Source organism: Tasmannia lanceolata, unplaced genomic scaffold (genome assembly GCF_043159265.1).
Source record: "Tasmannia lanceolata isolate RefF3 unplaced genomic scaffold, GAP_Taslan_0.1 ptg000029l, whole genome shotgun sequence".
Taxonomy (NCBI): Eukaryota; Viridiplantae; Streptophyta; class Magnoliopsida; order Canellales; family Winteraceae; genus Tasmannia; species Tasmannia lanceolata.
Window position 1 is genome coordinate 1924391 of NW_027518706.1, and position 15449 is coordinate 1939839.

The window sequence follows — 15449 nt, forward strand, 5'->3', positions numbered from 1 at the left end:
AAACAGTGAGACTCGCATGTTTTTGTCGTGCTGATTTCAGACCTACCTCTGATTGAACGACCATAACTCACTCAATTCATCATTAAAAACTTTATTATTTCTATACTTCTAAATGATTCATCAAGTTGAGGGAAAGAGGATTCTCCATGAGTATTCAAGTTGCTTATTACCAACTGACTTATGCCACCAAGACCGGATGGAAGTAGCATAGGATGAATCATATATATCAAGACACACACAAAATAATCCAAGGAAATAACTTCAGATCTAGTCAGCCATGGGCATTGAATGAACGAATGGATAGAATTCTCCATTGGAGAGCCACAGAAGATGCATGCAAACTTGAGTCACAAATCTTTCTTGTGATCACTTGGCCATCAGTGAGAATCTTCCCCTGAAGAAAACACCACAAAAGGGTGAGGGCCAGGAAGGCCATGGACATCGAAAAATTCGGGAACTTTTGGATATTCGAGGCCGAAGATAGAGCATAGTGTGACTTAACCGAAAAGGACCCATTCTACTCATGGAGCCAAATTAATTATCTTCATAATAAGAAGGTGAAAAGTAATGGTCTCTTAGCTCATCCCAAAATGATAGGAATTCGTTTGAGGCTCTTAGAGATATGCCTTCATTTGAAGCGTTTGCAAATAGGTTTGGGAAACCCAAAGGCCAAAGCAAATGGCTCATGAATTAAGTACCTTGGCCTTCCCCCGGCAGGAGTCTTTGTCCCCGCGATTCAGACTCAGCGCTGGAAAGGATTGAAACCAGACTACATACGTCAAAAAGCATATACATGTCATTTTTCGTCGAGGTTACTCTCCTGAATGCTTCATTATTAAATATTCCCATCCAGGAATGAGATACTTATCCCTGTTTAAGAAAGGATCGTGAAAATCCACTGAAATTTCCTTTGGAATGATGATATCATTCTTAATAGAGTCCATTTAATTAATTGAAAGGAAATCTGTTGACCTAAAAAGGTGGGAATAAAAAAAATTAGACTACAAAATGTGAGGCTCCTCACCAAATGGTGATGGAGGCTTTTCAATTATAAGGAAGAATTGTGAGCTGGTGTAATTGTTTTAGAGTGCCGAAGGGGGCATTGTTGCCTGCGTTTTGGTAGGCAAACTTCAGATGGGCCCCATGTTTGGACTTCATGGAAACCTAAATTTCAGACTTTTATCTCTTAAGTGTCCTTTTACATATTCAACCAAAAAAAAAGTATCCTTTTGTGTTCGTGACGAAATGAATGTTTGGCTGAATAATTGGGGCAGAGTTTCATTTAGCACATACAAAAGGTTACAAATGAGAAGATTTCATTTAGAAAGCAGGTGTGTGCTATGCACAGACGAGGAGGAAACAATAGATCATATGTTGATCTATTGCTCCTTGGCTTGGAAGTTGTGGAGCTCAATGATTGGGAACTTTTGACATATCATGGGTAGCCCCGACCTCAATTGAAAGCGCTATTATCAATTCAGGTGGGTTTCCTTCTGGCAGTGTTGGTAAAATCTTTTGAAATCTCCTTCCATTAGTGGTGAGTAGGCACATTTAAAAGGAACAATAGGATATTCAATGATCATCATACTTCCATAGGGAAACTACTAGTGGAAATAAATATGGATCTAATACATTGGCCAAGAAGAATAAACATGATGACATTATTGATAACCTAAGAAATCCTGAGAAATCATACGGTAGTCATTTGGTAAAGATCACCATGTTCGTCTCTACAACGCCAATGGGAATCACCTCCCCTTGAATGCATAAAGGTTTTTTATGGAAAATAATTTATTAAGAAAGGCAAAACCCATTGATTGAGGTGGTCAAAAGGAAAAGTATGATAGCAAGGGAACTGTCCCATAAAAAATCATAAAACAACTCAAAGAGAATTGTCCACCATACAATACAATCTCACTATGAAACGCTTAAACCTCTGCCTCGTTAGCATCTTTTTCCCCAATTAGTCCCCAATAAGCTCGAAACTCCTCTCTATAACCGTTTCTCAGAAGACCCAAAATTCCTGTCGGGCCTGGACAACCAATACTCAAGCAATCAGAGTTCAGCTTCAACCTCCTAGGAGGAAGGTCACATCTAGAACTAGGGCCCTCCGTATGAACACTAATCAGCCTAATCATCTCCCAAGACTGGTCGAAAGATTTGGCTAAAATTCCACTAAACATAGAAAGGATTGATGTCTACTAAAAAAAACTACGGAAAAAATTAACTTCTAAATATTGCGCACACCTTTTGATGAACCTTTAAAAACTCTTGTTCATTTCTTTCCATACAAGCTAAATAGGGGTAGCTATGAGAACCCAACAAACACCAAAGAGATAAAGTACTACATATCACACGTAAATAGAAATGAAGAAGATGGTCTACAGACTCAGCGCAGCATGCGCAGTGATTGACTATGATCTTCCATCGATTGTAAAGACTATCCATAAAAAGAATCTTATCTTGACATGCAGACCAAAAAACAGACATGCAGACCAAAAAAAGCATTAATCCTCAAGGGGGTTATAATTTTCCAAGATAACCAGGTTGGCGAGGAATTACCATATGACGAAAAACATACCCATCGGGGTCCATTTTGAACTCTTTTACCCTTTCCCATTCTTTTAATGTAAATCGAGTTAATTCTAAACATAAAGGACGCAACATCTTCCATTTCTCTATCAAAAAAATTCCTCCTAAATCTAAAATTCCAATCCACTAGACCATTCACTCTGTGAAATGATTTCAGCCAAGAAATATCTTTGAGTGAAGCCACATTAAAGAGAACTACGAAGTCCTCCTTCAATGTTTTGTTCCTGCACGAATTATCCAATCAGAACCTAACCCTCTCCCCATCTCTTACCTTGAATTGGATCCCTTTCTAAAAGAGTGTCAAGAATTTCATCATGTCTAGCCAAATTGCAGTCCTTTGAACTATATATTCATCTAATAACGTCCACTCTTCAGGACTAGAACCACATTTAGCATCAATTATCAATCTCCATCATTTCTGTTCATTATTTATTACCATCTAATACCAGGACCTCCCGCTCGACATGGCCTACAAACTATGTTCTAATATACAAAATGATATTTTATATTGTCTTCTTTATTGTTCCATAGAAAATTTCCTTGGAGTTGCTCGATTTTATTGATGACTGAATTGGAAAATAGAAAACCAACAAGAAATAGAATGGGAGGTTAGCCAAAACTACTTCGATTAGGGTAATTCTCCCGCCTAAAGAAAGGAGACAATGAGTCTCCTTGACGAAGGCCCCTAGAAGTTTTGAAGAATTCTTTAGGAGATCGGTTTATCAAAATTGAGCACCTTGTCGACGATAAGCACTTTGACATCAATCTCTCCATTTAGATCCAAAACTCATTCTTCTCACAAGGTACTAATGAAGGACGATCGAAGGAAGGACTAATACTTTGCTTTGATAGCAAATTGATTGAAGGACTGCCTTAGATTTGATGTCAAAGCAAAGTATAAGTCCTTCCTTCAATCGTCCTACATTTGATTTAGTATTAGACCAAACCATCAATCCTTCCTTCGATCGCCCTACATCAGATTTGGTATCAGAGCTTGTAGTGTTCCTTTTTCGGGACATTGATAGTGTTGTGGATCGAATGGCAGTGGATGGATTGCGCCATGTGGGGAACCTTTTTATGTGTTTGGGCATCATTCGTGGGGCCAAATCAGGTGGAGTTGGCCCACTAGTGGGGACGTTGGAGTGGGGGTCCCTCGTTAGGGCGCAGGGCCAAGGGGCCATCTAGCATCCAAAGGGGCCATGAGATGACCATCTTTTGCACTATTTCTCTTTTGGGCAAAAATGATATGTGCACTCCTCTTTTTGAATATAAGTTATTGACTCTGAATGAGAGAGATATGCAACTAAGACATTCAAAGCAAGTTTATCCTATGCTAGTGAAGCAACCAACTCGAAGGCAGTGAGTTTTCAAATTGGATGGTGCAGTGAGCATCCCATCTAATCCTCCATCCTCCTTGCAGCAGTGTGCACTTGGAGATCACCCATCTTCCATAACCATTCAAGAGAACACCTCCTCCATCCGGCCAAGCTTCCCCATCTTGGACCTCCATCCCAAGACCAAATGTTATGTTTTTTATTCTCTACTTTGTAATTGGTGATTTGGAAACTTCCCAATCATCCCTCTTATGAGAGCCATAGCTCTATTCTCTTATGTAAAGCCATTTTTGGTGGGTTGAGTGACATAGAGCTAACTAGGTAGGTGAGAAAGGCCATAGAGCTAAAGTTATTGGGTCATCACAGAGCTCAGGTTGGAAAAATGTTGTCTAGATGCAGTGCTGATCAAATAGTTGAGTTATTGGAAAGCTTAAACGCCAGATTTGAAGGGTTACTATCCCACCTAGATCAATAGGACTGTACCAAGGATTAGCTCTAAGCCCTTATCTTTTTACGCTAGTTATGGATGAGCTTACGGAGGGTATCCATGATGAGGTGCCGTGGTGTATGTTATTGGCAGATGGCATAGTATTAATCGACGAAACCAAAGTAGGAGTAAATGCTAAGTTAGAGTTATGGAGAACTACTTTGGAATCCAAAGGTTTTAGACTGAGTAGGAATAAGACAGAGTATATGGAGTGCAACTTTAGTAATGTAAGGAGGTGGGACGAAGATGTAGTAAATATGACTGGACAAGAGGTACCTAAGAGGGGCATCTTTTGCTATCTTGGTTCAATTCTACATAAGGAGAGATTGAAGAGGATGTTAACCATATAATAAGAGCAGGTTGGTTGAAGTGGAAGCTTGCCTCGGAGTTTTGCGGAACCATAAAATCCCTACCAAGTTGAAGGGAAAGTTTTATAAGACGGCTATGAGGCCAGCCATAATGTACGGCTCATAATGTTGGGCCACCAATAAGCAGCATGTGCATAAGATGAGTGTAGCAGAGATGTGAATGCTTAGATGGATGTGCAGCCACATAATGTTAGATAGAGTTAAAAATGAAGACATTCGTAAAAAGATGGGGGTGGCACCAATTGAGGAAGATGAGAGAGCACCACTTAAGATGGTTTGGACATATCCAACGTAGGCCTTTGGATGCTCCAGTGAGAAGAGGCGACTCGTGCCAAGTTGATGGAATAAAAAGAGGTAAGGGCAGACCGAAAACAACTTGGGTAGAAATAATGAGGAAAGACTTGGTAGCTAGGAACATAACAGAGAACATGACCTTGGATAGGATAGAATGGAAGAAAATGATCCACGTAGAAGAACCCAACTAGAGCCAGGATTAGAGCCTAGTAGATTCCTTTCACCTTCTTCATGAAATTTTTTTAAAGGATTCATTTAGCCGATAGGCTTTGTTGAGTTAAGCTGAGTTGAGTTGACTATCCCACCCGGATCGCTTGGACCATACTCACCAAGATTTTCATGCACCTCTTCTAGCCTTAAAGAGTCCACTAGTAAGTCAGAAGTTCGTGTCGAAAGAACCTTTATTGATACCTTCGATACAGAGCACAAAATGAGAGCAACAAACAGGAGCTACTATCCTCATACAAAGTTGGTTCCGATGATACTTAAATCTTAGGCATTACACGAGGATAAAGATGAAGAGGATCTTTATTCAACACACCTGGAAAAGAAGACTCATCCAACACAATCTAAGAAAAGTCTAGTTAGTGCCAAAGGACGCGGAAGGTGTGTCCAAAATAGACACAACATCATTTGTTACTTCAATGGTCGTAAAGCTTAATAATTATATTGAAATTGTGCTCATCAGAGGATACGACCGCATGAGATACTTACTAAGAAGAAAATACTTAGTGTGTTGGAAAGGACAACTGTTTATTACGCGCACGAAGATCAAAGCTAACGAACTCCGGCAAATGAAGCTTATAATTATACTCAACAGGGTCGAGTTCTCTAAAGCGGGGCGTATGATAGGGGACCGTCCAAGATGCCATGAAGAATTAAGGAGTTAAGACGATGGCCCAGTGTTGATATTAAAAGAGTTTTATTTAGTTTTTAAAGTGTTATATAAGCCTCTAAATAACGGGAATTTTAAGTGGGGAGCAAGTTTTTAAGGGTATTTTAGTCCAAAAGTGTAACATTTTTGTTTAGGGCTTATTAAGATACACTTCTAAATTGAGCTGTATGTAATTGAAGTTCAGGGTACAAAATGATGTTGGGATTTCCAATCAAGGTACGTGATCTGGGACTGCTTTAGTATTTTTGAAACCGAAATTCTCCGTGGTATTCCTTGGACTTATAATATTGTTTGGGTAACCTTGTTCATTTAACTTACTTGTGTTGAACTTCACTTTGAATTTCTCTGTGTAACACAAAAGAAATGATCTTTAGAATGTCTGACTATGTTCCTCACTTCACAATTCGGTCTCGTTCTAACCTTTTGTTCCAACCTATGTTTCCTTGGCATGCTCAGACCCGGCTAGAGTAGTACTCTATTACTTTACTAGGTGTTAGCTCACACGTGGTTTACATTTTCATACCGTAAATCCTATCTCGGCGTGGGACATGGGAGAGCATTACCTAGTCTAGTTTTGAAGATGCACTTGTTCATTCAGACTACTGATTTATTTATTCGTGAGTATTATTCGTTTTGATTTATTTTGTAGTGCTGTAATGGTTAAACAGTTATTGGAATTGAGAATGGTGTATGGTCAGGTTATTTATTTATGGGATGTTAGTTGCTTTGGTTGTATTTACCGTATGTGATATCGAACGCCTTGCACGCTTATAAGGTTCGCCTTGCAGGTGTGCGGCACTGTCACTTGCCTAGCCCTAGTCCTAGTTCGGGAAGTGACAATGTCCTTATTAGTATAGTAGCATTGGGGGGCTCTCCCTATTAGTAAAGGTTTTGAAGCGAGATACGGCTTCATTAAATCCCCCTATTAGCCCCTTCTTTAAAGCTCAAACTCTGTGAAATAAAGCTCCCCAATGGCGAAAGTAAATCCCCTCTTCGAAAATCACATTATAAATCTCCCTCCTCCATCATCTTCAAAAGTTTATTCACACAGATTAAGATATTTCCAGACAGGCATAAGTTAAGAACAAAAAAGCACCAGTAACATCCAACTCAGAACCCTAATTGCGAACAAAATCAAGCAAAGAGAACAAAAGATAGTATAGAAATGTTTTCTTATTTGATAAGTTCGTCTCAAATTACACAGAATAAAGAAGTTGAAATACAATAAAACTCTTGTAGGCATTGTATCAAACATGAGACGTGCAGATTCAAATTTAAGCCAAAGAAAACACAATCTCACACTCGAAACCCTAAATAAACCCTAAATACTCACACAAACACCCCATGATTAAGCACAGAAGGGAAAAAGTGAGGAAAGCAAGAATCTCGAGATCTTACCAGAAACTCGAATCGAGAAACCCTAAAAGCACCATTGAAACAACAGAGATCGAGAATTAATGCAAGGAAAATATGCTGTGTGAGTTTTGCCCTTCCTCCTCAAAAGCCCGGAAGAGAAGAAGATGATAAATCCGCACCCACTGTAGGATAATTCGCACCACTTATAACTTTAATTGTGCAGACTTGACGCTTTTTGACGTCAAATCACGTTAGCAGTGGGTGCGAATTTATCATAACCCAAAAATTTTATTGAAATTACTTTAACGCCTTGCCATTAGACCGTAAAAATTTCCCCTAGATGCGCTCTCATTGCAGAGGAAAATGACAAAATGGGGGGGAAATGATTTCCTCAAACCCTGTAGTATCAAATTACCAATGACCCCTTCCATGGTGAAATTGGAACATTATAGTGACATCAATACAGATCCGGGCCGTTTATATCGTGGACCCTATAATAGATTAGCCGAATCATAAGAACTGCACTAATCGAACGGTCCTAACCATCCATTTGAAAGAGATATCAAATGGACGGTCAAGAAAATTTGAGCAGCTGCCAAACGAACAATCGTGTGGTCAGTAGAGTTCCCCTTGTGAGCCCAAGACTGATACATGTGGCCCCTCTTGATGCAAGTGGCAGCGGAAGCGATTTTCCGGCGATTTTGCTCATCATATCTCCGATTGTGCAACGATGAAATTGCGGACAGATTTGGACCTTTTTTGTATTTTCTACACTAATTTGATGTAGGATCTTGCAAGGAGATTCAAGATCTTCAAGAACATCAAAGAAATTTGATTCATAAGGAGAAAATAGCTTGAATTTGAAAAGAAAAACTGGAAATTCAGCTTTCATTCTTTCAAATTCCAAGGATAAAAGTGGTAAAATCCTTCTACTAACAAAGAAGAGGAAATTCCCTTCAAAAATTAGATTTTGATCTAAGAACAAACTCTAATTCAAATTCAAATTCAATTCTCAAAACCTATCACAAATGAGAGGGAATATGGCCTTTTATAGGCAACCCATACATGTAAAAAGACTAACCTACCCTTATTAGAACTAAAATGACCAAAAAGAATAAGAAAAGCTCAAAATAACCAAACTACCACTACATACATGTAATGGAAAAGACAAGAAAATATATACTAAACCTCCCAAATGAGCGAGCAAGGGCTGATGTAGAAAGTCTCAGGGGATGCTCCTGCTTAGCCCACAAAGGCTGGCAAAGGATCGGGAGGTGAATCTATGTGCCGAGAGATCTTTGGGTTTCTTCCTAGACACTCCATCATCATAAGGAATGGAGAAAAAAAGGTTTCGTGAGAATCTAACTCCTGAAAGATTTTGATTCTTTGATCATTAATTACTATGTAAAAATATTGATTCTCTCATCAAACTCCCCTTCTTGAAAGAACTCGTCCTCGAGTTCCCCACCAGCATCAGTGGCGTAGTAGTTCGCTTGGGTCAAATACGTAAATGACCCACTATCGTAGTAAGAGTAGAAGGCCGTCAAAGTCACCCATGATAGGAATCATCCAAAACAGTCCATCCCGGCAAGTGCGGCGGAATGGAGTAGTGGCAATATGGCTCGATCTAGTGATCGACTAAAAACGATAGGAAAATAGTGGCCCACCATGCCAACTCGCTATAAACGTCATTGGCAGTACCATCTCAACATGATCGACATCTGCCAATATCTCATCGGTAACTTTATGGCCATATGTAATGCATGTGTCTTCATGCCCCTTGTATGTAACATCTGCAACTATAGGCATCTCATCTGTATCATAGATCAAGGAAATCTTTGTCCACTTCATAGACTATGTATCTCCAATCTCGGCAATAGGCTCAGGGCCAGTATGCTCTGGCATAACCACAATATCAATACCACTATCAATAGGCAGATTACTAGCATCATCATCGTCTAGCGCTAAGCTCAATACCATCTGTGCCTGGCTCTAAAATAACAACCTCCTCCACTGAATCCTGGCACTTGGGTCTATCTGTCATCATCGTTAACAAGAGTAGTAGTAATATGTGCAGGCGGACGTCGAGTCAAACATCTCCACATATTATGGTCAAGCATACCAAACATAATACACCTCACTATTGCTCTGACAGGAGTAGACGAAGTGGCAATGTGTCGAACTGGTGGTGATCATGATGGAATAGTCTCCTGCATCCTAGACCTCTATCGCCTCAAACGCGGATAATAATATTGAATCAACTCGGGCTCAAGTACCTTATGCATCTCACCCCATGTATGAATCGGAGAGTCATCAATCTCTCGTTAACGACATAGCAAGTTACGCCACCATGGACGCGCCTCACCTCGGAATCTGGAAGAGGCCAAAGGTACTTGATGATCTAGATGAACTCTCTGAACTCTCTGGACTCGGAAAACTTACTCGACAATGTTGATCCAGTCAAAGATCTCCTTATCTGGCATTCCCCAATGGAACTCAAGGATGTCCATCCGTCTATCACAATACATGTGTGAAAAGTGTCTAGGGACTGATCTGTATGTAAAATCATGCCCATAGTCATCCTCTGTATACCTATCCCACTCCCTTTCTTGAAAAGCACATTTACTTAAGCAAAAAGACTGGTTGTGCTTTGCAGTCATGTCAAAGTATTTGCGGCTAGTGGAATTCCTCTTCAAATAGGCTCTAAATTCTTTAAACTGTTCAAAGACCTCTACACTATCTTTCCACAAATTCAACACTAAACACCATGAACTATTCAATTGACAATCATGCCAATAGTAAGAACTTTTGGTGCTAACACCAATGGATAGAGTTCTGCTCTTGTCTGAGCAATGTTCTATTTCTTACATCCAACTGCCTGCTGGTATATGCACAGGACTATCCCCAAGCACAATGGGATGGCCTCTTATGTTTGCTCTATCAAAAACACTTGAAGATAGCCCCACAGTAAGTATTCAAGTAGAATCGGTACAACAGACATGCTTCAGGAATGCATGCATTTGAAATTGAATGAGAAATGGAATACTCAGAGGTGGAAGACCTCAAGGCATGGAGTTCCTTATATTGAAACCAATTGTCAAGTTCCAATTATTCTAAAGTATTCAAAATACCCAAGTTCCTTGGAAGCTTTTGATTCACGTTTTAATTCTCTGAAAAAGTACAGTGGCATAGGCTATGCCGACAAATATTGAAGGCTTCCACGTTTGGGGGTTAATTCCAATAAATAAAAAAACCTATTTGCCCACAAGTGTTATGAACAAGTCATTAATCACATATAGGAGCCGGAGTGTCTACATTGAAGAAATTTCACAAACCGTAGGTAACTGTGAAATCTTCCTTTGGAAGTAGCACTCCCAATTAAAATTCTGAACTTTAATCAAGTCAGCACATGTATTGAACACTTGTCAAGTGTCAACCTTAAGGCCTTCTTGTCACCAACCAACAATCAAGATTTTGATAGGAGTGATCTTTTTTAGAGACATATGTCCTTTAATTTCAGTCCTAACACTCATAATAGCTTTAGAAGAGATTGCCCAAACTTAACAAGCATCTGCAAGTATTACAACTTTTGATGCAGGTGGTAATCAAATAAGGACTTGAGGTCATTCAAAGCTCAAACTCTGATTTACTCAGAGGATAATTGTCACATGGCATCAACTTTACTGAAAAGAAACCAACAATCAAGTACTAAGAGAATAATCTGAGACGCAAACTTCCGTGACAGATGACCTTTGGAATTTCCTAAAAAAAATTTCCCAGGTGGCTGCCCTAAGAGATATGCAATTGCCAAATTATTAATCAAATTCCTGAGTGGCACATGCACAAGCCTTGGGCTTGAAATCAATTAGTATAAACTGCATGCAATTCCACAAGATAATCACCCTCATTCCAATTAAACATAGCAGAACTTGTCTGTTATGAAAACTGAAATTTCAACTCCAATTGGCATCCATTAAAACTGGAATTCTTAGCTCAAATGTACCGAGAGAGGGATCCAATCATGCTCTTGTGAACAAACAGAAAGGCAAGTATTGTAGTGTATAACACAATTTAAGCACTCGCACAAAGAAATCCATCAATTATTCCTTGTGTGAATTAAGCACTCAAAATGGCATCTCTTTGAATGAATTGGCTACAAGCAGGCAACGTTCAATTCACAAAACTTCCAGAGTATTTCAAAACAACATCTGTTGTTGATACAAGTAGCGGCGGAAGCGATTTTCCAGCAATCTTGTGGATCGTATCTATGGGTTGCGCAGCGATGAAATTGCTGACAGATTTGACTTTTTGTATTTTCTTCACTAATTTGATATAGGATCTTGCAAGAAGATGCAAGATCTTCAAGGACACCAAAGAAACCTTGATTCACAATGAGAAAATAGCTTGAATTCGAAGACAAAAGCTGGAAGTTCAACTTGAATTCTTTCGAAGTCCAAGGAAAAAAGTGGTAAAATCCTTCTTCTAGCAAAAAAGAGGAAATTCCCTCCAAACTTAGATCTAGATCAATGAACAAACTCTAATTCAAATTCAAATCTCAAAACCTATCACAAATGAGAGGGGATATGGCCTTTATATGCAGCCCATACATGTAAAAAGACTAACCTACCCTTACTATAACTAAAATGACCAAAAAATACGGGAAAAGCTCAAAATAACCAAACTACCCCTGCATACAAGTAATGAAGAAGACAAGAAAATCTATACTAAACCTCCCAAATGAGCGAGCAAGGGCTAATATAGAAAGTCCTAGGGGATGCTTCTGCATCACCATACACATGGCACATGTGACCCCTCTTTTTGAGTCGGCCTTACATGTAGATTTTTAAATCAGGGAGTTGTGGGGTTTTGAACAAAGACCTCGTGTCGTAAGGCTCTGATACCATGTGAAATAACAAATTGCCCAAAAGCTTAAGTGATTAGAATTTGTGTTATTTATTCATGAGAGATGCTAAACTCACAGGAAACCTTGCATAAACTGGGTACAAGGGCTAGGCCATTGGAAATTCCTATGCATCTTTTGCTTGTGGCTGGTCACTATTTCTATCGTATATGTGTCTTATCGATTGTGTTAGACACTTGGACTTGGCAAGTCTATTATTCTCAACAACAACAACAAAAAACAATAGTAAAAAGTAGACATTTTCAACAAAAACTTTGTCACTAAAGTAGATATTTTTATATGAATCACGATGTCACATGGTGTCTCGACGCTTGACTTATACCATGACTTGGTATCATTCTCGTCTGTTATTTTAAAAAGAAGAATAAAACACTAAAATATGTTATACGTGTGGGTTGTTGACTTGTTGTGAAATGAAATTAGTGGGACCTTTACTAAAGTATTATCCCCACTCAATTGAAGTCTTCTCAGCACTTTCTTCAAGTCTTCTCTGCATTTCTCCACTCATTCTCTCACCCATATATGAGGAATCCAAGGGTACCCTTGCAAAAACCTGCCCCAATGGCACCCCATCTGATCCACATCATCAAATTTCATTTATTATGCCTTTACTTTTATAATTTTCAATGCTATTATAAATGTGCTTTGAAGATGTGGATCCAATGGGGGACCCTTGTTGCTGGATTTTGCAAGGGCACGCAGATTTCATCAAGGCCGTTGATTACTCAAATTGGATCTCAAAACAATGTTCCGAATGTCTTTCTAGCTACCCTCGACTAAGGCCCTGTTCGTTTGAGATTATGACAACCGATTGTTAGCCCTAAACTTATTATTGGACTCAAATTCAAATTTAACTTAGTAGTTAGGATCATCTGATGAAGGTGGGGCCAATGAAACATGGTACATTTGTTATTAAGGATTTGCTAGGCAGCTTCGCAGAAATCCATTTCACGGCTCACTTTTGCAGAAGAGAGCAGTCACCTAGTACTAGATTTTGTCTTATTCTTGTAATTATGTTCTCTCTACGAAATTGCCCAGCAAATCCCCCAAAAAAATGATTAATGATAAATTGATTATGACTACAGAAGTTCGCACTAGCATGTTTTGATCATGGGCCAAACTCACCTTGTCTTTTATTATTTAACTAGTCATCGAACGCTATTACAATTCTCATAAAGCTCCTCGGCCAAATGAAAAAGTAAGGAAAAGGTGAGTTCACCCCATTCCCAAAACATGGTAGTGCGAATATCAATAGCCATTGATTAATGCTTATAAAATTTATATGAGGAATGCTAAACTAAAGGGAACCGTTGCGAAATCACATTCCTTTAATTTTGCATTTTCAAACATACAACTTGGTGACGTGATCCAATGGAGTGCCCTTGCAACTGGGTTTTTGGAAAGGCACTTTTCAGTTTAGCATTCCTCAAATTATATTAAGAGAAAGAGTAGTGCAGATGAACAAGAACCCAATCATAAAGACATACATATAGTAGAGAAATTATATGGTGGCCGAGTGTGAAGTCACTTGTGGATGTTGCGACAAAAGTACCACCCTTCATGTTTGATCCAACAACATTCTGTTAAAAAGTCGGCTGTTTTTGGATCAAATATCAAGGGCGATCCCACCCCCACGGGACTTCACACTCTTAGTCACAATAAAAACTCCATATACTAAAATGGTGCAATCTATACATGCCATGTGACATGTGTGAGTGGAAAGGGAAGGAAGCAATAAAAGGGCGGCAGAAAACCGCTATTAGTAAATGACAACTATATAATTCTAGGGTTTCTTTTTCAGGAGAATGAAAAAGCTATCATGTAAGACCAATGCCAACCGAAGTATCATCACCTGCGACAATTTAGCACCAGAGGATAGCCTCACCTTATTTTTTCGAAAACGAAAATTGTATTTCTTGCTCTCTAGTATATCCTCTGATTCTGTATTTCTTGATATGACCACTAGTGATGGTGACATATTTTTTAATAGGCATCACATTGAAGAAGAATCATGGCAAAAAGTTTAAAGCAAAAAAGAAAAATAGAAAGCTGGTGAAGAAGAGCACGCCTAGCAAAAGAAAACAGACCTCCTCGATCAAAGAAAAACAGAACCCCCAAAGGTTCAAGAGTTGAGGAAAAGCCAGAGAATAAGTAAGTATAGCCAGAAGATGATAGACCTCCAAGATCACAGTAAACATGGCTTCACCTAAGTATGGGGTCTTGCTCTAAGGATCATGCGTGTCCCGAGCCTTGCCAATTTGCACAAATTGAACTCGTGTATTTCTTTTTTTTTGGGTTGTTTTGAATTTGTCTTCAAGGGTAACATGGCCCTAGTTGTTATGCCCTTTTCCTTAGACATTGTTCTAAGGATTGGGCAGTAGTCTTGTTCCTGCTATTGTATCGTCTTTCTTTATTTAATATACTGGTAGGGGTCCGCCTAACCCTGACTTACCCATAAAAAAATGTTTTTGAAAAGGCTACTAATATTGGCACCAACATGTTTTGATAATTGCAGTAACAACTTGTCATATCTTCTTGGAAAACACTTTAGAAAAGGAAATCTTGTTTGGAAAATAAAGACGAAAGTGAAAATGACCGCCAATTTGCTCTCTCCTCCTTATTCTTAAGCACACGATAGATTATTCAGTTTATTTTCGCAAAACACAACCCTCTTTCATTTTTTAGCATTGCTAGCAAAACGGAAATCAGTTTTGTGAAAAAGACAAATGTGCGCAAGAAGCCAAGAAAACAAGGGAGCAATCCTGTTACGTGCTTTGAGTTGGGTCCCACTTGGAGCGAGATATGGGAGGTATGGGTAGTTAGCTTTACCATATTTCCCTCCTTTATTTTCTTCTCTTCATAAAAACGTATGCTGATGTGTTTCTCTAGCACGTTAAAGTCTAGTTAGGTTTGTGTTTAGCTAGCTTAGTTTCATTAGTCCATGTGTCTAGGTTAGTTACTAGTGTTATCTATTCTCCTATTTTCAAGCGTTGTAATCGCTGGGCTCTCATTCTATAAGAGCAGGCATTATCATGATAATAAAGGGAACGTAGAAATTTGTTCCACAAAGGAGGACGACCCTTCCCTCGAAATGGGTCAAGAGGCTGATCTTCCCTCAAAGAAGATCAAATCTGTTGTGAACCGATTCAGGTTCGTAACAAATCCCTACGGAACGCCATAAGCAGTGTGAAAATGACTAAAT

General features: G+C 39.1%; 1 protein-coding gene across 2 annotated transcripts in view; it reads right to left on the reverse strand.

Annotated features, from left to right (window-relative positions):
- LOC143859052 (ubiquitin carboxyl-terminal hydrolase) overlaps positions 1–7523 on the reverse strand; it is a 34623-nt gene extending 27100 nt beyond the window's left edge. For both annotated transcript variants that reach the window (XM_077369719.1, XM_077369718.1), the window contains exon 1: positions 7369–7523. The gene's annotated coding sequence lies outside the window, so the exon portion shown is untranslated. The remainder of the gene's footprint in view (positions 1–7368) is intronic.
- Positions 7524–15449: the final 7926 nt, after the last annotated feature.